This window comes from Artemia sp. Qi Xiang Cuo, chromosome 21, assembly GCF_049724085.1.
Source record: "Artemia sp. Qi Xiang Cuo chromosome 21, ASM4972408v1, whole genome shotgun sequence".
NCBI lineage: Eukaryota > Metazoa > Arthropoda > Branchiopoda > Anostraca > Artemiidae > Artemia > Artemia sp. Qi Xiang Cuo.
In genome coordinates this window covers 9,394,589-9,415,663 of record NC_142814.1, presented here as the reverse complement: position 1 = coordinate 9,415,663, position 21,075 = coordinate 9,394,589, and the positions used below count along the sequence as shown (strand labels likewise).

The following is a 21,075-nucleotide window of genomic DNA, read 5'->3' as shown; positions in this document are numbered from 1 at the left end:
CTTTTCCAAGTTTCTATGACAACTCCTTTGATACGAAGTACCCTGGTATGGAAAAAAAATGAGCAAAATTTGCACTTTCCTGAAAAATATATAAATGGTTTTACTTTTATAACTTTAATAAATCAAATAATATTAACATTTTGATTTCTAAATATCAGTATATGTATATTAAACTGACAATGCACATTCATTTGTATTTTTTTCAGTAAAGTGTAAATTTTGTTCTGGTCTTGGGAAGGCATAGGAGTTTTTAGCCCAACTCATTTTAATATCTGCTCGTCTTGAGTTTCACTCGGCTATTTATTGTAATTTCTATTTTTTTTTTTTTTGGTTTCATTTATTTATCGATCATGATTTGTGGTAGTTTCGCGCTTGATAGATTATTTGATTTGATTTTTGCTCATTTTTGTTTAATGGAGTTCTTTACTTTTCTTTGTAAAACATATTTTGTGAAAAAAGTTTTTTTTTTTTTTATTTAATTTCTGTTCGTTTTATATGACATAGTCTTTTCTGGGAAAAAGAAAATAATACGTGAAATTTTTCTTTTTTTTTAAGACTTTATAGTTTGGCCTGCTATTTGTATGCTGGACAAAATTTTCGGCAATTTTGACCAACATACACCCTTTTAAAAATCCGGACACAAATAGTAGTGTGTAATTTAGTTCTCCTCTAGTTGACCTGAAATAGAAAACTTGATACCACTCGCAAAAAAATCTGTTTACTTTCTTTGATAGCTTGGATACACTTACGCTATTTTGATTTGGTTAAATTTTAAGAGCAGAAGTAGCCCCGAAAGTTTGAACATAATACCCTCAGTCGTTCTTGGGATAGGCTACTGCTGAGATGCCTTATTGGGAATTAGCCTTAACACAGTGTATTTTGATTGAATCTTAAGGCAACATTTTGTTTTTTAAAAACATTGGGCAATTAGGTAGTTGGGCATGAGAGGGGGACTTGTTACTATTCAATGACTTTAGATAATTAAAAAGGGTATTAGCCTTTTCTATTTTCAATTAAATGAGCCTTTTTTCAAAATTACCACGACAAATCCTTCGATACGAAGTGCCCTGGTCTAAACAACAACAACAACAACAACAAAAAATAATGCATTATACCCACATCGATCACTATAAAAATGTCAAGCCTTCCAATCACTTTTGACTATTAAAAACGGCACTAGGCCTTTCGATTTCCAATCGAATGAGCCCTTTTTGAAACGACAACGCTTTCTATAAACAGTAGAGATGACCCTAAAGGTCCCACGATTCACACCTGCTGCCACCTACAACTTTTTTTACATAATTTATGTCTGTTTGTTGTCAGTGAGAATGAAAAACAGGAAGTTTGTCACATTTATGTCTGTTTTCTTGGATGGTTATGTGTGTTGGTCAATTTATTTGATGTTTTTCATGGATGTCAACAGTAATTCATGTCTGTTTTATGGCTTTTGTCAGTGAGAATGGAAAAACAGGAACTTTCTCACATTTATGTCTGTTTTATGGGTTTTGTCAGTGAGAATAAAAAAACAGGAACTTTCTCACATTTATGTATGTTTTATGGTTTTTGTCAGTGAGAATGGAAAAACAGGATCTTTCTCACTTTCATGGATTATTGAGTCATTAATCAAATTGTTTCCGGGCAAGGTTAATTAATGTCTGACAGATGACGTCAAGTTAACTAATGTCTTTGATGTATTTCCAAAGAGAATGTTTCCGGGGCAAAGTATAGATCACACATGACAAATGATGTCGTGATTGATTGATTGACATGAAAGGGGAATTAATTTGTTGTTTATAAAGAGAATTGATTCACGAAAGGGAAATTAATTTGTTGTTTCTAAAGAGAACTGTCTCCGAGCAAATGTTTAGATCTTAGCGATGAATTGTTTTAGCGCGGGAATCAGGTTTCTTAGTAATTTGAAATGTGTCAGCGCAGGGATGCCAAACAAAAGGAACACGCTGAAATTACGTTTAGGGATTATTTGGGCGAAGCCGTTTTAGCCATTTTATGGAATTATTTCGGCGAAACAGTTAGAGACATTTTAAAAGATGATTTAAAAGATGATTTTAGAAGAGAATTTAAGGGTGAAACTCTGTGGTCATTATAATACACAAGTTGTATTTTAACAGTGTCGTGAGGTCCTCTACCCCAACCCCAAAGGGTTCCGATCCCCCTACCCCAACCCCAAAGGGTTCCAATCCCCCTACCCCAACCCCGAAGGAAGCCCCCGGTACTCAAAGGTCCCCCAAGCTCCCAAAGGGCCCCCGGATCCCCAAATGCCCTCCCCGGGCCCCCAAAGGCCCTCCCCCCCGGTCCCCCAGGTCCCCCAGGCTATCTTTTCAGAACAAGTTATTTTCTTAATGTCCCTTCTAAACCCATTTTCCAAGTTGAAGTACCCATCCTTATCACCCACAACTTTACTATACTGATTTTTGAATGCTCCAACACCAAGCAATACTTTTCAAAGCCATTTCAGAACAAGTTCTTTTCTTAATTTCCCTCCTAAACCTATTTTCCAACTTGGAGTACCCATCCTTCTCACCCACAACTTTACTTTACTGCTTCCTGAATGATCCAACACCCAGCAATACTTTTCAATGGCATTTCAGAACAGGTTCTTTACGTAATATAACTCCTAACCCCATTTTTCAAGTTGAAGTACCCATCCTTTTCACCCACAACATTACTTTACAGCTCTTGAATGCCACAACACCAAGCAATACTTTTCAATACATTTCACAAGAAGTTCTTTTCTTAATGTCCCTCCTAAACCCATTTTACAAGTTGAAGTACCCATCCTTTTCTACCCACAACTTTACTTTACAGCTTTTGAATGCCCCAACACATAGCAATACTTTTCAAAAGGCATTTCAGAACAATTTCCTTTCTTAATATCCCTCCTAAACCCATTTTAAAAGTTGAAGTACCCATACTTTTCACCCACAACTTTACTTTACAGTTTTTTGAATGCCCCAACAGCAAGCAATACTTTTCAAAAGTTATTTCAGCACAAGTTCATTTCTTAATGTCCCTACTAAACCCAATTTACAAGTTTAAGTACCCAGACTTTTCACCAACAACTTTACTTTAAAGCTTTTTGAATGCCCCAACAGCAAGCAATACTTTTCAAAAGGTATTTCAGAACGAGTTATTTTCTTACTGTCCCTTCTAAACCTATTTTCTAACTTGAAGTACTTATCTTTTTCCACACGTCTTTACTTTCCGACTTTTTGCATACCACAACACCAAGCAATACTTTTCAAATGGCATTTCAGAACCAGTTCCTCTCTAAATGTCCCTCCTAAACCCATTTTACAAGTTGAAGTACCCATCCTTTTCACCCACAACTTTACTTTACAGCTTTTTGAATGCCCCAACTCCAAGCAATACTTTTCAAAAGGCATTTCAGAACAAGTTATTTTCTTAATGTCCCTTCTAAACCAATTTTCCAACTTGAAATACCCATCCTTCTCACCCACAACTTTACTTTACAGCTTTTGAATGCCCCAACACCAAGAAATACTTTTCAAAAGGCATTTCAGAACCAGTTCCTCTCTTAATGTCCCTCCTAAACCCATTTTCCAACTTGAAGTTCCCATCCTTTTCACCCAAAACTTTACTTTACTGCTTCCTGAATGCTCCAACACCCAGCAATACTTTTCAATGGCATTTCAGAACAGGTTCTTTACGTAATATCACTCCTAACCCCATTTTACAAGTTGAAGTACCCATCCTTTTCACCCACAACATTACTTTACAGCTCTTGAATGCCACAACACCAAGCAATACTTTTCAATGCATTTCACAACAAGTTCTTTTCTTAATATCCCTCCTAAACCCATTTTACAAGTTGAAGTACCCATCCTTTTCAACCCACAACTTTACTTTACAGCTTTTTAATACCCCAACACCTACCAATACTTTTCAAAAGGCATTTCAGAACCAGTTCCTTTCTTAATATCCCTCCTAAACCCTTTTTACAAGTTGAAGTACCCATCCTTTTCACACACAACATTACTTTACAGCTCTTGAAGGCCACAACACCAAGCAATACTTTTCAATGCATTTCAGAACAAGTTCTTTTCTTAATATCCCTCCTAAACCCATTTTACAAGTTGAAGTACCCATACTTTTCACCCCACAACTTTACTTTACAGCTTTTTGAATGCCCCAACAGCAAGCAATACTTTTCAAAGGGCATTTCAGAACAAGTTATTTTCTCAATGTCCCTTCTAAAACTATTTTCCAACTTGAAGTACTTATCTTTTTCCACACGTCTTTACTTTCCGACTTTTTTGCATACGACAACACCAAGAAATACTTTTCAAAAGACACTTCAGAACAAGTTTGTTTCTTAATGTCATTCATAAACAAATTTTACAAGTTGAGGTACCCATCCTTTTCACCCACAACTGTAGTATAAGGCTTTTCGAATACCCCAACATCAAGCAATAGTTTTCAAAAGGCTTTATTATATCTTTTCAGAACAAGTTCTTTACGTAATTTTCTTCCTAAACCCATTTTACAAGTTAAAGTACTTATCTTTTCACCCAGAACTTTACTATACTCCTTCTTGAATGCTCCAACACCAAGCAATACTTTTCAAATGGCATTTCAGAACAAATCCTTTTCTCAATGTCCTTCCTTAACCTATTTTCCAACTTGAAGTTCCAATCCTTTTCACCCACAACTTTACATTCAAGCTTTTTGGATACCTCAGCACCAAGAAATACTTTTCAAAAGGCATTTCAGATCAAGTTCCTTCCTTAATATTACTCCTAACCCCATTTTACAAGTTGAAGTACCCATCCTTTTCACCCACAACTTTACATTACAGCTTTTTGGATGCCTCAACACCAAGCAATACTTTTCAAAAGGTATTTCAGAACAAGTTATTTTCTTAATGTCCCTCCTAAGCACATTTTACAAGTTGAAGTACCCATCCTTTCACCCACAACTTTACTATACTCCTTCTTGAATGCTCCAACACCCAACAATACTTTTCAAAGGCATTTCAAAAAAAGTTCTTTACATAATGTCCCTCCTACACCCATTTTACAAGTTGAAGTACCCATCCTTTTCAACCCACAACTTTACTTTACAGCTTTTGAATTCCCCAACACCTAACAATACTTTTCAAAGTGCATTTAAGAACAAGTTATTTTCTTAATGTCCCTCCTAAACCCATTTTACAAGTTGAAGTACCCATACTTTTCACCCACAACCTTACTTTACATCTTTTGAATTCTCCAGCACCAAGCAATACTTTTCAAATTGCATGTAAGTAAAAGTTATTTTCTTAATGTCCTTCCTAAACCAATTTTACAAGTTGAAGTTCCCATCCTTTTCACCCACAACTGTACTTAAAAGCTTTTTGAATGCCCCAACTCCAATCAATACTTTTCAAAAGGCATTTCACAACCAGTTCCTTTTCTTAATGTCCCTCCTAAGCCCATTTTACAAATTGAAGTACCCATCCTTTTCACACACAACATTACTTCACAGCTCTTGAAGGCCACAACACATAGCAATACTTTTCAATGCATTTCACAACAAGTTCTTTTCTTAATGCCCCTCCTAAACCCATTTTACAAGTTGAAGTACCCATCCTTTTCAACCCACAACATTACTTTACAGCTTTTGAATGCCCCAACGCATAGCAATACTTTTCAAATGGCATTTCAGAACAAGTTATTTTCTTAATGTCCCTCCTAAACCCATTTTACAAGTTGAAGTACCCACCCTTTTCACCCTCAACTTTACTATACTGCCTTTTTGAATGCTCCAACACCAAGCAATACTTTTCAAATGGCATTTCAGAACAAGTTATTTTCTTAATGTCCTTCCTAAACCCATTTTACAAGTTGAAGTACCCATCCTTTTCACCCACACCTTTACTTTACAGGTTTTTGACTGCCCCAACTCCAAGCAATACTTTTCAAACGGCATTTCAGAACCAGTTCCTTTCTTAATGTCCCTCATAAAACCTTTTTACAAATTGAAGTACCCATCCTTTTCACACACAACATTACTTTACAGCTCTTGAAGATCACTACACCAAGCAATACTTTTCAATGCATTTCACAACAAGTTCTTTTCTTAATGTCCCTCCTAAACCCATTTTACAAGTTGAAGTACCCATCCTTTTCAACCCGCAACTTTACTTTACAGCTTTTGAATGCCCCAACACCTAACAATACTTTTCAAAAGGCATTTCAGAACCAGTTCCTTTCTTAATGCCCCTCCTAAACCCATTTTACAAGTTGAAGTACCCATACTTTTCACCCACGACTTTACTATACTGCATTTTTGAATGCTCCAACACCAAGCAATACTTTTCAAATGGCATTTCAGAACAAGTTATTTTCTTAATGTTCTTCCTAAACCCATTTTACAAGCTGAAGTTCCCATCCTTTTCACCCACAACTTTACTTTACAGCTTTTTGAATGTCCCAACTCCAAGCAATACTTTTCAAAAGGCATTTCAGAACCATTTCCTTTTCTTGTTCTCACTCATAAAACCTTTTACAAATTGAAGTACCAATCCTTTTCAAACACAACTTTACTTTACAGTGTTTTGAATGTGCCAACACCAAGCAATACTTTTCAAATACATTACAGAACAAGTTTTTTTCATAATGTCCATCCTACATCCATTTTAAAAGTTGAAGTGCCCATCCTTTTCACCCACAACTGTACTTTACAGCTTTGTGAATGCCTAACATCCAGCAATACTTTTCAAATGCATTTCAGAACTAGTTTGTTTCTTAGTGACCGTCCTAAACCCATTTTACAAATTGAAGTACCCATCCTTTTTCACCCAACAACTTTACTTTACAGCTTTTTGATTGCTCCAACACCAAGCAATACTTTTCAAAGGGCATTTCACACTAAGTTCTTTTCTTAATGTCCCTCCTAAACCCATTTTACAAGTTGAAGTACCCATCCTTTACACCCACAACATTACTTTACCGTTTTTTGAATACCCCAACACCAAGCAATACTTTTCAAAAGACATTTCACAACAAGTTCCTTTCTTAATATCACTCCTAAGCCCCTATTTACAAGTTGAAGTACTCATCCTTTTAACCCAAAACTTTACTTTACAGCTTTTGAATGCTCCATCACCAAGCAATACTTTTCAAAGGCATTTCAGAACAAGTTCTTCTCTTTATGTTCCTCCTAAACCCATTTTACAAGTTGAAGTACTCATCCTTTTCACCATAACTTTAGTATACTACTTTTTTGAATGCTCCAACACCATGCAATACTTCTCAAATGACATATCAGGAGCTAATTTTCTCATTGATGTGAAGAAAAGTTCAAGTTCTTTTCCTAACTATCCATATGAAAATAAATAAGTTACAGATCAATTCTATTTTTCAAGAAAAAATAAAAATTTTCCACTCCAGTTCAAATTTTTCTCAAAGAGATGGAAAATTTAAAATTACTGTTCTAAATTTTTCATAGAAGATACAAAAAGTTATACGTTGATCATGAAAAGTTAAGTCAAGTCTGAATTCTATTAAAGAACTTACAGTTCAATTCTAATTTCTCCAGAGAAAAATAAAAATCTTCCTCTGCAGTTCTTAATTTCACAAAGACACAAAGAAATTTAAATTTCTCTTCTGAATTTTCGTAGAGAAAAGAAAAAGTTATAGTTCAATTCTAATTTTTTTTCAAAGAAAATGAAAAATTTCCAACTTTTTAATAAACATTCTAAGCGCTTAAAATGCTAACGTTCCCAAAGATATTAGAAATATAACAAAGTAATGGATAAAATATTTTTATTGAAGTAACAACACAAAAATATGTTACATACTTTATTTTACATTATTAACATCATTGAACAGCATTGAACATATTGAATCTGTTCCATAAAATAATTTATCGAGTTCTCTGTCTCTTGACACTAGAGTTACTAGATTGTCTTAGTTCTTAACCACTAGAATAATCATTCCACCATTTTGAGTCATATACAATTTCCACAGAGAATGTCACCTACTGATTCAATACACGTTTCATCCTAGGTATTATTTGATTCATTGACTATATGATCAATAGTGGTAATAATGCACACTTTTGCTTCATTTTCCAATCAATTTGTCATTATATTCATTAGTAATATTGTCTGCCAATGCTCTTTTTATTTTACCAGCAATTTCACTGTCTATTATCACATTATTTTTACAGAGGCAGCAGTTTTGGCGCGTTGACAAGATATGATTTATAATGTTGGTGCAGCAGGAGGCTCTTCTTTTCTTTACTGATTTCATTCGAATGCTAACACCGGAAAGATGACAATAAGATCTATCAACAGCTAACATGTTACCAGAACCATTAGCTAGAAGTTGCCCATCTTCATCGACTATTATTTTTGAGTTGGCATTCTCTTTGAGCACTAACTTCTCTGGAAATGATACTTTCACATATCCACCTTTTGAATGATGAAAATTCTTGACTACTCCAAAGGAATTTAACTCCTCACTGTCATGACAACGTAGGCACACATTCCCAATAAGATCTCCACTAATACTTGTCCCATAGTTCAAATATATCTCTTTGTCAGCATTCAAGGCAAAAATGACTTTATCATGTGCACACACTTTCTTCGAATAATTCATTGTCACGTCTTTTTTAAAAATATGTTTAGGTGTTTATCCCACCAATGGTAAAAAATGACTGATTTAAAGCACGTAATAAACTCGATAGTCTCGATAAGCTACCAAGGAGTACCACTGGGAAAGCCGCTCCCATTATAAGAGCAACCATAGAGTACGTTTGCTACACCCGCAAGCATGCATAGTGAGAGAAAAATACAAAGTCGACCTGGGGGGATTTTCCGGTGAGTATGGTTAGGTTAGGTTAGACTAGATTAAGTTAGGTTAGATTAGGTTAGGTAAAGTCAGGTTAGGTAAGTTAGGTTACCTAACCTAACATAACTAACCTACGTACGCAGGCGTACGTAGGCTAACCTAACCTAACTTAACCTAACATAACTTAATCTAGCCTAACCTAACCTAACTTAAACATGGAGAGATGTTTACTAGCTAATCTAGCCTAACTTAGCTAACCTAACCTAACTTACCTAACATGACATTACCTAACCTAATCTAACCTAACTTAATCTAGTCTAACCTAACCTAACCTAACCATACTCACCGGAAAATCCCCCAAGGTCAACTTTGTATTTTTATCTCACTAAGCATGCGTGCAGGTGTAGGAAGCTTGCTGTATGGTTGCTTATACAATGGGAGCGGCTTTTCCAGTGGTACCCCAGGGTAGCTTATCGAGACTATCAAGTTTATTACTTGCGTTAAATCAGTCATTTTTTACCATTGGAGGGATAAACACCTAAACATATTTTTAAAAAAGACGTGAAAATGAATTATTCGAAGAAAGTGTGTGCACATGATAAAGTCATTGTTGCCTTGAATGCTGACAAAGAGATATATTTGAACTATCCTTTGGAGTAGTCAAAAATTTTCATCATTCAAAAGGTGGATATGTGAAAGTATCATTTCCAGAGAAGTTAGTGCTCAAAGAGAATGCCAACTTAAAAATAATAGTCGATGAAGATGGGCAACTTCTAGCTAATGGTTCTGGTAACATGTTAGCTGTTGATAGATCTTATTGTCATCTTTCCGGTGTTAGCATTCGAATGAAATCAGTAAAGAAAAGAAGAGCCTACGGCTACACCAACCTTATAAATCATATTTTGTCAACGTGCCAAAACGGTTGCCTCTGTAAAAATGATGAGATAATAGACATTGAAATTGCTGTTAAAAAAAAAGAGCATTGGCAGACAATATTACTAATGAATATAATGACAAATTGTTTGGAAAATTAAGCACAAGTGTGCATTATTACTACTATTGATCATATAGTCAATGAATCAAATAAAACCTAGGATGAAACGTGTATTGAATCAGTAGGTGACATTCCCAGTGGAAATTGTATATGACTCAAAATGGATGAATGATTATTCTAGTGGTTATGAACTAAGAGAAGCGAGTAACTCTAGTATCAAGAGAGAGAGAACTCGATAAATTATTTTATGGAACAGATTCAGAATGTTCATTGCTGTTCAATGATGTTAATAATGTAAAATAATGTCTGTAACATATTTTTATGTTGTTACTTCAATGAAAATATTTTATGCATTACTTTGTTATATTTCTATTATCTTTGGAAATTTTAGCATGTTACTCTCTTAAAATGTTTATTAAAAAGTTGGAGATTTTTTATTTTCTTTGAAAAAAAAATAGAATTGAACTATAAATTTTTCTTTTCTCTACGAAACTTCAGAAGAGAAATTTAAATTTCTTTGTGTCTTTGTGAAATTAAGAACTGCAAAGGAAGATTTTTATTTTTCTCTGGAGAAATTAGAATTGAACTGTAAGTTCTTTAATAAAATTCAGACTTGAGTTAACTTTTCATGATCAACGTATAACTTTTTGCATCTTCTATGAAAAATTTAGAACAGTAATTTTAAATTTTTCCATCTCTTTGAGAAAAATCTGAACTGGAGTGGAAAATTTTTATTTTTTCTTGAAAAATAGAATTGATCTGTAACTTATTTCTTTTCATATGGATAGTTAGGAAAAGAACTTGAACTTTTCTTCACATCAATGAGAAAATTAGCTCCTGATATGTCATTTGAGAAGTATTGCATGGTGTTGGAGCATTCAAAAAAGTAGTAAACTAAAGTTATGGTGAAAAAGATGAGTACTTCAACTTGAAAATGGGTTTAGGAGGAACATTAAAAAAAGAACTTGTTCTGAAATGCCTTTGAAAAGTATTGCTTGGTGATGGAGCATTCAAAAGCTGTAAAGTAAAGTTTTGGGTTAAAAGGATGAGTACTTCAACTTGTAAAATGGACTTAGGAGTGATATTAAGAAAGAAACTTGTTGTGAAATGTCTTTTGAAAAGTATAGCTTGGTGTTGGGGTATTCAAAAATCTGTAAAGTAAGGTTTTGGGTGTAAAGGATTTGTACTTCAAGTTGTAAAATGGGTTTAGGTTGGATATTAAGAAAAAAAATTTGTGTAAAATTCCATTTGAAAAGTATTACTTGGTGTTGGAGCAATCAAAAAGCTGTAAAGTAAAGTTGTTGGGTGAAAAAGGATGGGTACTTCAATTTGTAAAATGGGTTTAGGACGGTCACTAAGAAACAAACTAGTTCTGAAATGCCTTTGAAAAGTATTGCTTGATGTTGGGCATTCAAAAAGCTGTAAAGTAAAGTTGTGGGCGAAAAGGATGGGCACTTTAACTTGTAAACTGGACGTATTATGTAAATTATGAAAAAAACTTTTTCTTAAATTTTTTTTAAAATGTTTGCTGTTATTTTAAGGGTTCAATAGACTGTGTAGTAGTGTTGATTTTTAAAAGGTTTGGGACTTCAAATTGTAAAAAGGTTTTATGATTCACAGCATGACATGTACATGGTTCTGAATTACCTTTATTAAAGTATTGATTGGTGTTGGGACATTCAAAAAGCTGTAAAGTAAAGTTGTGGGTGAAAAGGATGGGAACTTCAACTTGTAAAATGGGTTTAGGAAGGACATTGAGAAAATAACTTGTTCTGAAATGCCATTTGAAAAGTATTGCTTGGTGTTGGAGCATTCAAAAATGCAGTATAGTAAAGTCGTGGGTGAAAAGTATGGGTACTTCAACTTGTAAAATGGGTTTAGGAGGGGCATTAAGAAAGGAACTGGTTCTGAAATGCCTTTTGAAAAGTATTGTTAGGTGTTGGGGCATTCAAAAGCTGTAAAGTAAAGTTGTGGGTTGAAAAGGATGGGTACTTCAACTTGTAAAATGGGTTTAGGAGGGGCATTAGGAAAAGAACTTGTTGTGAAATGCATTGAAAAGTATGGATGGGTTTAGTGATCTACAATATATTTATATTTATGTTGGTGGTGATACTGACGGGTACTTCAGCTTTTAAAAATTTTTTTGGAGATAATTTAAGACACGATATGTTACGAAATAACCTTTTGATTTTAATCGCGATGTTGTCTGGCATTCAAGACGATGTAATGTGAATTTGTTGGTGAAAAGAATTGTAATTAAAACGATTTAAATTGGTTTTAAGAGGGATATTATGAAAAGAAATTGTTCGGAAATGCCATTTGAAAAGCATTGCATGGTGTGGGAGCATTCCAAAAGGCACTATAGTAAAGTTGAGGGTGAAAAGGGTGGGCACTTCAACTTGTAAAATGGGTTTAGGAGGGACATTAAGAAAATAACTTGTTCTGAAATGCCATTTGAAAAGTATTGCTATGTGTTGGGGCATTCAAAAGCTGTAAAGTAATGTTGTGGGTTGAAAAGGATGGGTACTTCAACTTGTAAAATGGGTTTAGGAGGGGCATTAAGAAAAGAACTTGTTGTGAAATGCTTTGAAAAGTTTTGCTTGGTGTTGTGGCCTTCAAGAGCTGTGAAGTAATGTTGTGTGTGAAAAGGATGGGTACTTCAATTTGTAAAATGGGCTTAGGAGGGACATTAAGAAAAGGAACTTCCTCTGAAATGTCTTTTTATAAGTATTCCTTGGATTTGGGGAATTCAAAAAGCTTCTAACCAAAGTTGTGGGTGAAAAAGATGGGAACTTGAGCTTGTAAAATTAGTTCAGGAGCTAAGTTGAAAAAAGAGCTTGTTCTAACATGTCATTTAAAAAGTATTGCTTGGTGTTGGAGTATGCAAAAGACTGTAAAGTAAAGTTGTGGGTGAAAAGTATGGGTACTTCAACTTGTAAAATGGGTTTAGAAGGAACATTAAGAAAAGAACTTGTTCTGAAATGCCCTTTGAAAAGTATTGCTTGGTGTTGTGGCCTTCAAAAGCTGTAAAGTAAAGTTGTGGGTTGAAAAGGGATGGGTACTTCAACTTGTAAAATGGGTTTAGGAGGGACATTAGGAAAAGAACTTGTTGTGAAATGCCTTTGAAAAGTATTGTTGGGGGTTGGAGCATTCAAGAAGGAGTATAGTAAAGTTGTGGGTGAAAGGATGGGTACTTCAACTTGTAAAATGGGCTTAGGAGGGACATTAAGAAAATAACTTGTTCTGAAATGCCTTTTGAAAAGTATTGCTTGGTGTTGAGGTAACCAAAAAGCTGTAATGTAAAGTTGTGGGTGAAAAGGATGGGTACTTCAACTTGTAAATTGGGGTTAGGAGTGAGATTAAGGAGGGAACTTGATCTGAAATGTCTTTTGAAAAGTATTTCTTGGTGTTGAGGTATCCAAAAAGCTTGAATGTAAAGTTGTGGGTGAAAAGGATTGGAACTTCAAGTTGGAAAATAGGTTTAGGAAGGACATTGAGAAAAGAACTTGTTCTGAAATGCCATTTGAAAAGCATTGCTTGGTGTTGGAGCATTCAAGAAGGAGTATAGTAAAGTTCTGGGTGAAAAGATAAGTACTTTAACTTGTAAAACGGGTTTAGGAAGACAAATACGCAAAGAACTTGTTCTGAAAAGATATAATAAAGCCTTTTGAAAAGTATCGCTTGATATTGGGGTATTTGAAAAGCCTTATAGTACAGTTGTGGGTGAAAAGGATGGGTACTTCAACTTGTAAAATTGGTCTATGAATGACATTAAGAAAAAAACTTGTTCTGAAATGTCTTTTGAAAAGTATTTCTTGGTGTTGTGGTATGCAAAAAGTCGGAAAGTAAAGACGTGTGGAAAAAGATAAGTACTTCAAGTTGGAAAATAGGTTTAGAAGGGACATTGAGAAAATAAATAGTTCTGAAATGCACTTTGAAAAGTATTGCTTGCTGTTGGGGCATTCAAAAAGCTGTAAAGTAAAGTTGTGGGTGAAAAGTATGGGTACTTCAACTTGTAAAATGGGTTTAGGAGGGACATTAAGAAAAGAACTTGTTCTAAAATGCATTGAAAAGTATTGCTTGGTGTTGTGGCCTTCAAGAGCTGTAAAGTAATGTTGTGTGTGAAAAGGATGGGTACTTCAACTTGTAAAAAGGGTTTAGGAGGGATATTAAGAAAGGAACTGGTTCTGAAATGCCTTTTGAAAAGTATTGGCAGGTGTTGGGGTATTCAAAAGCTGTAAAGTAAAGTTGTGGGTTGAAAAGGATGGGTACTTCAACTTGTAAAATGGGTTTAGGAGGGACATTAAGAAAAGAACTTGTTGTGAAATGCATTGAAAAGTATCGCTTGGTGTTGTGCCATTCAAGAGCTGTAAAGTAATGTTTTGGGTGAACAGGATGGGTACTTCAACTTGAAAAATTGGGTTAGGAGTGATATTACGTAAATAACCTGTTCTGAAATGCCATTGAAAAGTATTTCTTGGTGTTGGACCATTCAGAAAGCAGTAAAGTAAAGTTGTGGGTGAAAAGGATGGGAACTTCAAGTTGGAAAATGGGTTTAGGAGGGACATTAAGAGTTGAACTGGTTCTGAAATGCCTTTTGAAAAGTATTTCTTGGTGTTGGGGCATTCAAAAGCTGTAAAGTAAATTCGTGGGTGAAAAGGATGGGTACTTCAAGTTGTAAAATAGGTTTAGAAAGGACATTGAGAAAATAACTTGTTCTGAAACGCCTTTTGAAAAGTATTGCTTGGAGTTGGGGCATTCAAAAAGCTGTAAAGTAAAGTTGTGGGTGAAAAGTATGGGTACTTCAACTTGTAAAATGGGCTTAGGAGGGACATTAAGAGAGGAACTGGTTCTGAAATGCCATTTGAAAAGTATTGCTTGGTGTTGTGGTATGCAAAAAGTCGGAAAGTAAAGACCTGTGGAAAAAGATAAGTACATCAAGTTTTAAAATAGGTTTAGGAGTGACATAAAGAAAAGAAATCTTTCTGAAAGGCCCTTTGAGAAGAATTGCTTGCTGTTGGAGCATTCAAAAAGCTGTAAAGTAAATTTGTGGGTGGAAAGAATGGGTACTTCAACTTGTAAATTAGGTTTAGGAGGGATATTAAGAAAGGAACTTGTGCTGAAATGCCTTTTGAAAAGTATTGCTCGCTGTTGGGGCATTCAAAAAGCTGTAAAGTAAAGTTGTGGGTGAAAAGTATGGGTACTTCAACTTGTAAAATGGGTTTAGGAGGGATATTAAGAAAGGAAATTGTTCTGAAATGCATTTTGAAAAGTATTGCTAGGTGTTGGGGCATTCAAAAGCTGTAAAGTAAAGTTGTGGGTTGAAAAGGATGGGTACTTCAACTTGTAAAATGGGTTTAGGAGGGACATTAAGAAAAGAATTTGTTGTGAAATGCATTGAAAAGTATTGCTTGGTGTTGTGGCATTCAAGAGCTGTAAAGTAATGTTGTGAGTGAAAAGGATGGGTACTTCAAATTGAAAAATGGGGTTTGGAGTTATATTACGCAAAAGAACCTCTTCTGAAATGCCATCGAAAAGTATTGCTGGGTGTTGGAGCATTCAGGAAGCAGTAAAGTAAAGTTGTGGGTGAGAAGGATGGGTACTCCAAGTTGGAAAATAGGTTTAGGAGGGAAATTAAGAAAAGAACTTGTTCTGAAATGGCTTTGAAAAGTATTGCTTGGTGTTGGAGCATTCAAAAACAGTATAGTAAAGTTGTGGGTGAAAAGGATGGGTACTTCAACTTGTAAAATGGGTTTAGGAAGGACATTCAGAAAATAACTTGTTCTGAAAAGATATAATAAAGCCATAAAAAGTATTAAAAAATGGGGGCTCAGGGGCCTTTGGGATGCTGGGGGTCCTTTGGGGGTCTGGGGGGGCCCTTTAGGGCTGGGTGGTCCTTTGGGATCCTGGGGGACCTTTGGGGAGTGGGGGAGGGCCTTTGGGGGCCCGGGGAGGGCCTATGGGGGTCCGGGGGCCCTTTGGGAGCCGGGTGGACCTTTGGGGACCGGGGGAGGGCTTTTGGGGGCCGGGGGAGGGCTTTTGGGGATCCGGGGGCCCTTTGGGAGCCTGGGGGACCTTTGAGGACCGGAGGCTTCCTTCGGGGTTGGGGTAGGGGGATCGGAACCCTTTGGGGTTGGGGGAGCGTAACCCTTGGGGGTGGGGGTTGAGGACCTCACGACACTGTTAAAATACAACTTGTGTATTATAACAACCACAGAGTTTCACCCTTAAATTCTCTTCTAAAATCATCTTTTAAATCATCTTTTAAAATGTCTCTAACTGTTTCGCCGAAATAATTCCATAAAATGACTAAAACGGCTTCGCCCAAATAATCCCTAAACGTAATTTCAGCGTGTTCCTTTTGTTTGGCATCTCTGCGCTGACACATTTCAAATTACTAAGAAACCTGATTCCCGCGCTAAAACAATTCATCGCTAAGATCTAAACATTCGCTCGGAGACAGTTTTCTTTAGAAACAACAAATTAAGTCCCCTTTCGTGAATCAATTCTCTTTAGAAACAACAAATTAATTCCCCTTTCATGTCAATCAATCAATCACGACATCATCTGTCATGTGTGATCTAAACTTTGACCTGGAAACATTCTCTTTGGAAAAACATCAAAGACATTAATTAACTTGACGTCATCTGTCAGACATTATTTAACCTTGCCCGGAAACAATTTGATTAATGACTCAATAATCCATGAAAGTGAGAAAGTTCCTGTTTTTCCATTCTCACTGACAAAACCCATAAAACAGACATAAATGTGAGAAAGTTCCTGTTTTTTCATTCTCACTGACAAAAACCATAAAACAGACATAAATGTGAGAAAGTTCCTGTTTTTCCATTCTCACTGACAAAAGCCATAAAACAGACATAAATTGCTGTTGACATCCATGAAAAACATCAAATAAATTGACCAACATACATAACCATCCAAGAAAACAGACATAAATGTGACAAAGTTCCTGTTTTTTCATTCTCACTGACAACAAACAGACATAAATTATGTAAAAAAAAGTTGTAGGTGGCAGCAGGGGTGAATCGTGGGACCTTTAGGGTCATCTCTACTATAAACACCTTATATGCCCCCAGGGTATAAACTACAGCCCTAACCCTAAGGGCTGTTAGTTGGTTGTCATCCTTTTAGGCCTAATTTCCAGAACTTTTAAGTACGTTAAAAAAATGGCTATCTCAAACTTTTGATTGGATGTGTTTGGGGAAATAGTGGGCGTGAGAGGGGTATTAGTCACTCTAGAATCCCTTTCCACTGTTGAGAATGGCACTAACCTTTTCCAGTGCCGAATCAAACGAGCCCTTTTGAGGTTCCTACGACAAAACATTCAATAAAAATCTTAATGTCCCAAGGGCATAACTTACAACCCTTGTGCTGAGGGCTGGGGGGGTCATTCTCAAAGACCTGATTTCCAGACCTTTCTACTACGTTGAACAAAATGGCTATCTGAAAATTTTGATGGGATGTGTTTGGAGGAATGGTGGGCATGAGATGGGAGTTAGTTACCCTCCAATCACTTTTGACTATTAAAAAGGGCACTAGCCCTCTCAATTTCCAATTGAATGAGCCCCTTTTGAAGTATTACGACAACTCTATCTATAAAAAATCTTATATGCCCCCAACCTTTGCCCTGGGGTCTCTGGGGGTTTGTCATCCTTAAACACATAATTTCCAGAACTTTCAACTACGTTGAACAAAATGGCTATAAAATGCATATGATTAAGACAAGGCAAAATCTGCTGTATGAGTAGATTTGTGCTTGAGCTGTTTAAGGTGTAGAACAGCATTACCATTGGTTTGAGATAAAATTGTGTCAGTTTTCCAGCCGAATTTGTACCATATAAGGTTCGTTAATGTCTAAGTGTACTGCATTGTACTTGGACCTCTAAGTTGTGCCAGAAATGGTTAAATCCTACAGCATTGGCCGCGCTGGCATATGTTCCTTATAACCCTTATTATATCAATTACGATCGAGGATAATAGTCACTCAAAATCTCAGCAAAAAGTTTTATTGCAGTTATTTTTAACTGGGGGAACAATATTGTTTACACTTTTATCCGTTTAATATTCTAAAAAGTAGAAATTTAATGCTGAGTATAACTTAGAAAAAATTTCTGGTTAGGATGAAGCTTTGCAATGTGCCTGTCTAAATATAACTTGACTGAACTAAAAGAAAATAAAGCTGAATTCGTCAAACAATAATTTCAATGATAGCCTACACCTTTTTGGCTTAATTGGATGTTTTATGTGTCCTGAGTTTCATCATTATACAACACACAAACAAAACGTAATGTTCTATTTGCTAATTTTTACAAGCAATCTTTAAAAACTAAATAAAAAAATTTAAAAAAAAGGGTTGAGCAGAATTAAAGCTACAAAAAGAACAGAAATAATTTCCTTATATGGAGGTGTCTCCCCTTCCATAGCTCCTTGCTCTTTACTCTAAAGTTTAACAGTATTATGCTAAAAGCATTTATGAGTGTAATAGATTGCCTTTAAAAACATTGGACTGAAAATTAACAAGGTTGCTATTCACTATTAACAAGGACTGCTATTCACTTCACAGTTCCTTGCGACAAACTCTTTTATCCAAGGTTGTCTTATATATAAGGGAAGCTACTGCTTCCTGCTTCAGCCCTTGTCTTTTGCAATCTAGTTTAATATTCGTATATGCAATGGTTCGATAATTATAATCGCCCCTGAAAAGTGCACCTCTCCTTAGCGGGGAAGGGTTCCATCTATAAAAAATGGGGTCATCATTTCTACGCTTTTCAATGTAAATTCTTCGATAATTTTTTTTAAAGGGGTGTCTCCCATAGACGTTGGCAGCGCTCTCTCCAAATATTAATTAGGGGGGAGGGGGTTCGATCTATAAAAAATGAATTATAGAGTCGTCATTTCTACGTTTTTCAATCTAAATTCTTCGACAATTTTTTTAAGGAGTGTCTCCCATAGACGTCGGCAGCGCCTCTCCAAATATTAATTAGGGGGGAAGGGTTCGATCGATAAAAAATGAATTATAGAGTCGTCATTTCTACGGTTTTCAATCTAAATTCTTCGACAATTTTTTTTAACGAGTGTCTCCCATAGATGTCGCCAGCGCCTCTCCAAATATTAATTAGGGGGGGGGGTTCGATCTATAAAAAAAAGAATTATAGAGTCGTCATTTCTACGGTATTCAATCTAAATTCTTCGACATTTTTTTTAAGGTGTCTCCCATAGACGTCGGCAGCGCCTCTCCAAATATTAATTGGGGGGGGGGGGTTCGATCTATAAAAATGGATTATAGAGTTGTATTTCTACGATTTTCATTCTAGATTCTTTGACAATTTTTTTAAGGGGTGTCTCCCATAGACGTCGGCAGCGCCTCTCCAAATATTAATTAGGGGGGGAGGGGGGGTCGATCTATAAAAATGAACTATAGAGTCGTCATTTCTACGGTTTTCAATATAAATTCTTCAACAATTTTTTTAAGGGGTGTCTCCCATAGACGTCGGCAGCGCCTCTCCAAATATTAATTAGGGGGGTGGGGGGTTCGATCTATAAAAATGAACTATAGAGTCGTCATTTCTACGGTTTTCAATATAAATTCTTCGACAATTTTTTTAATGGGTGCCTCCCACAGACGGCGGAAAGAGAGAAAATAGCCCGGGAAACAAGACGGCATTAGGCAATGTATAAATATGAAAATGAGAAATATTTCCATTTAAATTTAATGTAAACAAAGCTCCTGATATCACTCCCCCTGGGAAATTTCCTGGTGGCACTCAAGATCCCTCACCTCTCCACCTTTTGTACCAGTAAGCATATGCACATAATAATGGAAGTGTTACACAATTTTTTTCTGAGATAAGAAGAAGGCTATCACCCCGCAGCACCCACATTACAGACTTAGTCCAAAAATACTACCAGGAATGATGGGCATAAGAGATTAATATCAACCCCACCGTCCCTTCAAACCTTCTTCCATATTTATATGCAGGCTCATGGAGAGTTGTAAAGTTTGGGCACAAAAATATACCTTTTTGAGGCTTTGGACACTCTTCCTCAACTACACAAAGATCCGCCGACCCCTTTCATAATATCTGATGCACAATGATATATCACCGTGAATAATTTATTAAGCTCCAAGTGAATCAACTTAGTTAAACGAAGCTTAAATTAAAAGCCTATATTAACTGTTTATTTTGCTTGTACTACATCAATCTTCAAGAACAAATGCGGCACGGTGATGGCGTTACTGCCTCTGAAGTTGAGAACCCAATATTTAACTTTTCGATAATTCTAAATTGATTGGCTATCTCAGAGTTTTCAATCGATAGCAATTGACCTTCTTTGGGCAAAGTTGTTTTTCTGTGTGCCACGTACATCGTATATAGGGGCTTGAAACTCCACAATAAATAAATCTCATAATAAACTTAATAAATTTTACACATTTAGAACCACCAAATATCCGTTCGATTTATTTATTGTTATTAAAACAATTGTTTTTGGAGTTTCGGTTATTATTAGCAGTTTACTCCTTATTTACAGTTCGTTACCGCAAACTGTTTGAATGTACTGTTTAATATAACGCTATTCCTGGCAATTGTATACGATAGCCTAAAATTGATAATAACACTCAAAATGGGGGGGGGGGATGCATATAGGTCAGTCACACACGTAGATGGAGGATGCGATTGGGCTCTTTGGAATTATGCTCCCCTAAATCTCAGGATTCCCCCCGTCCATTCCTAGGTTGTTGGTATTGCTTGCCTTTTTACTTTGTGTTTTATCGAATTTTCCCCCACCCCCTCCCCTTTTACTAGGCCTACACAAAACCCTGTATACGTGCCTTCGTCTGGCACATATCTTACTCAAACAACGCCTTTTCGGACTTTCAGACCCCCACAACAAATGTAAGTTCCACGCCCCCCCCCCTCCGCTAAAGTATAAGACTGTGTCATTGTGTTCATTGACACCTTTCACGTGATTTCAAAGTATTACTGTCTAAAATTCTGAAAGGAAAATAGAAATGGAAACAGATAACAGCCGCGTAATTATGTTATTAAGCTCATGTATTGGTCTGAAAATTAAGCAAATCAATTCAGATAATAGAAAATTTCCCAGCTAATTGACTCGAACCTTTGACTCAATCCAATTATTTTAGTTTTGGTTAAGTGAATGGCCAAAAAAGAACTTTTTTGAAAAGGCCAAAAAAGAAATGGCCAAAACATTTCTCATGAGGAGCCTCTATCTAATAAAGGA

The 21,075-nt window shown here is 35.9% G+C and overlaps 1 protein-coding gene across 2 annotated transcripts in view; it reads left to right on the top strand.

Annotated features, from left to right (window-relative positions):
* Positions 1 to 21,075, top strand: part of Zw (glucose-6-phosphate 1-dehydrogenase Zw) — a 134,752-nt gene that overhangs the window by 14,368 nt on the left and 99,309 nt on the right. The gene's annotated exons all lie outside the window — the stretch shown is intronic.